Source organism: Galeopterus variegatus, unplaced genomic scaffold (assembly GCF_000696425.1).
Source record: "Galeopterus variegatus unplaced genomic scaffold, G_variegatus-3.0.2 Scaffold2704, whole genome shotgun sequence".
Lineage (NCBI taxonomy): Eukaryota > Metazoa > Chordata > Mammalia > Dermoptera > Cynocephalidae > Galeopterus > Galeopterus variegatus.
In genome coordinates this window covers 73914-77026 of record NW_007728815.1, presented here as the reverse complement: position 1 = coordinate 77026, position 3113 = coordinate 73914, and the positions used below count along the sequence as shown (strand labels likewise).

Below are 3113 nucleotides of genomic sequence, written 5' to 3'. Positions count from 1 at the left end.
TCTTTTTTTTGGGGGGAGACCAGAAACATTTAATTAGGGGTCTGGGAGCTCAGCAATGCCCCAGCAGACCCATCATGCAGCTTCATGTACAGTGGGCATTGGGCCAACCCTGGGATATTGCTGGGGGGGCCTCATGGCAGCAAACAAGGCAGTGTGTCTTGAGCCCCCCTGTGTGGGGGAGAAGTGGGACAGGGTCAGGAGGATCTGTGGCCCTCCCACTGCACAGGAGGGTGTGACTATGCCCAGGATGAGTGCGGCATTGGCTGGAATGAACAAGGGCACAAGAGGAGGCTCTGCGTTTGGACATATGGGGCTTGGCACCAGAGAAAAGCGGCCAGCAAGGGAGGGGTCTTCTTTGTGTGTGCCCACCCCACCCCCAGGGCTGCCTACCCCTTCCTTTCCTGGGGGCCAAACAGAACTTTCCACCTTCTTTCCTGGGGGCCAAACAGAACTTTCCACCTTCTTTGTCTGTCTCCCACCCCCTCTTCTTCTCAGAGCTCTGCCTCCAGACCAAGGGAGCAGATACAGCCAGAAAAGGAACTCCTGCAGAGCTGGGAGAGAGGGTGAGGAAGGTCAGCCCTGAGGGTGCGGCTCCCGGAGGGGGCCTGAAGAGGCCCGGGACAGGAGCTGACAATCACAGGCTCCCCTGGTTTGTTTTTCCTGCATGACTAGGTGCTCTGGAGTCCTGACAGTGAAATGGGTTTGTTTTAACCAAGCACAGGCCAGGGTTTTGTTCTCAGTTGGGTTTCTGTGTTCAGGCTACTTCTGGGTATCATTTTCCCATGGACAAGGGTAGGGTTAGGCTGCTCTGTGATGAATGTTGTACTTGAGAGGCAGTCTCTGGTTTGTCACACCCTCCCTGTACCTCAGCCCTCCCCACCTCTGTTAGCCCAGGGTTCAAGTAATGAGAGAGATTCCCGCAGAGCTTTCCTGGGAATTGATGGAGTGATAGAGATAGTGAGACTAGGAGGTGGGCTGAGGACCCTCCCACGGCCCTGCATTCCCTCCCAACCCAGGGCAGAGGGCTGAGGGACACAGAAAGTTCCCCTCCCAAGGCCCCACTTGCAAAGGGGCAGATGCATATGGTCACACATACATAGACCCAAGCAGATGCTCTGTGGCATGGGCAGGGGGAAGGCTCTCTGGAAGAAGCAGCAGGGATGTTCCGCAGGACTCCTCCCCAGGGCTGGACTCAGCATGGCAACTGGACTGGGGGTACCTGGGCACTGGGTGGACTGACCTGCAGCTTCCTCATCCCCTCCCACTTTCTCTTCTCTCCCCACAAGTCCCAGAGGATCAACCCATTCAGGTCACCCAAGCCCAGAATCAAAACCTCAGTGCAGAAGGCTCCTGAGCCACGGTGAGTGGCACGTAGGAGAGAGGCAGAGAGAGAAAGGGCGTGGACGAGGGTGCCTGCTCCCCTCCCAGGCCAGAAGCAAGGGCCAGGCATGGGCAGGGTGCCATCTAGGTTCTCTTGGCTCCTCTCAGATCTCGGTCAGGGCATCAGCTGGCACTAGGCCCCGCTTCTTGCTGCTGGTGAGGCAGATGAAGCCCTCAGCATCCTTGCTTCTGCCCATGCCCACACAGATCTGGTACTCCTTGAGGCTCATGTAACCCTGTTCCTTGTTCCTGGAGAAGGATTGGCAGCAGCACCAAACATTCTCACCTGGCCTCACCCGCTGCACAAAATTGGCTGGGAAGAAGCCAACCCGGTCACCGATCATGACCTTCCACCAGTCCTCGTTAGAGTCGTCCACCAGCGTGATCCGATCTGCAGACTGCAGAGCCAGGTCATTGTTCTCCTGGGGCAGAAACTTGCAGAGTGCAACATAGGAGCACGTGGGCCCCACGTCCTTCCTCAGGGACAGTTAGGGGGGGCTGCTGTCCAGGGCTCTTCTCCTCTGGTGCTGAATGCTCTTGGCTGGAGCTGTGAATACAGTCGCTAGGCCTGTCCTCTGAGGTGCGGATGCTGCCTTCCCCATCCTCGGTCAGTTCATCCCTCTCACTCAGGCTCCATGTGAGGGACTCAGAGGTGCTGCTGAAGCTCGAGTGGTTCATCAGTGCCAGGGAGGTGCCATAGGGCAGGGTCTCGTAGAAGGGATCCACCTTCCCACTGGCCCCTGCAGTGGGTGGGGTCTCTCTGGTCATGGCACACGCTGGTGGTGGCTCATGCACCAGGAGGGGGGAGCTGAAGCTGCAGTGGAAGGAGGTGGATGTTTTGCCTGGGCATTGCTGGTGGGAGATCTTAGAGCACCAGAGGTGGACACTGACTTTGAATGTCTTGTATCGCAAGCCCTGCTTGGAGTTTCCCACAATGAGCTAATGGCAGAGCTCACAAGGGCTTGCTCGTTTGAAGACATGTTCCTGGAAGCTGTGCAACCTCACTGGTTTGAGTGTTGCCAGGGGGCATGGGACTGGGCACAGGGAGGGGGCTGGGATGGACAAGCCCCTGTCTGTGGATGTGGGTGGTGGGGAGGGAGGGGACAGTGGCATTGGGGCATCAGCAGCACCTTGGTGAGGCACTTGAGCTCAGAGCCCCAGTGAAGGAATAACCATATATTTGTTCTCTCCATCTGATAGATTAACTGTTCCTGCATTGGTTTGTTGCCTAGATGATCTGTCCAGTACTGAGACACTGAGACAGGTGTGATCAAGTCCTTCCCTATTATCATAAATCAGATGCTTCTTCTATTACTCTGGAGTGTGCTTTGTGGAGAGAGAGGACCTCTTTTTTTTTTTTTTTGGTTTCTGCTGGTGCCTCTGTGTCAATGCAGTTGAGCAAGAGCATACAAAAAAGATAAATAAGAAAAATACATAGATCCTGCAAGGCAATAAATATAATGAATAAAAAATAAGTTAAAGAGGAGAAACTAATAGTATACTCTCTGTGTGCATGCTTATGGGCAGTTTCAAAAATGGCAGCAGAGAGTAGAGTGGTGAATACCAGGGGCTGGAGTCGGGGTGGGGGTGGGGTGGGGAGATGTGGTCAAAGGGTACAAAGTTGATAATAATGTATTGTACGCTTGCTGAGAGAGTAGATTTTAAATGTTCTCACCACACAGAACTAGAAATCCACAGAAGCTTCATCTTACCTGAGGGCAACAGGCAGTTCA

General features: G+C 54.5%; 1 pseudogene; it reads right to left on the bottom strand.

Moving 5' to 3' along the window:
* Positions 1-1484: 1484 nt before the first annotated feature.
* LOC103598661 lies at positions 1485-2573 on the bottom strand (annotated as a pseudogene).
* Between the last annotated feature and the right edge of the window lie 540 nt (positions 2574-3113).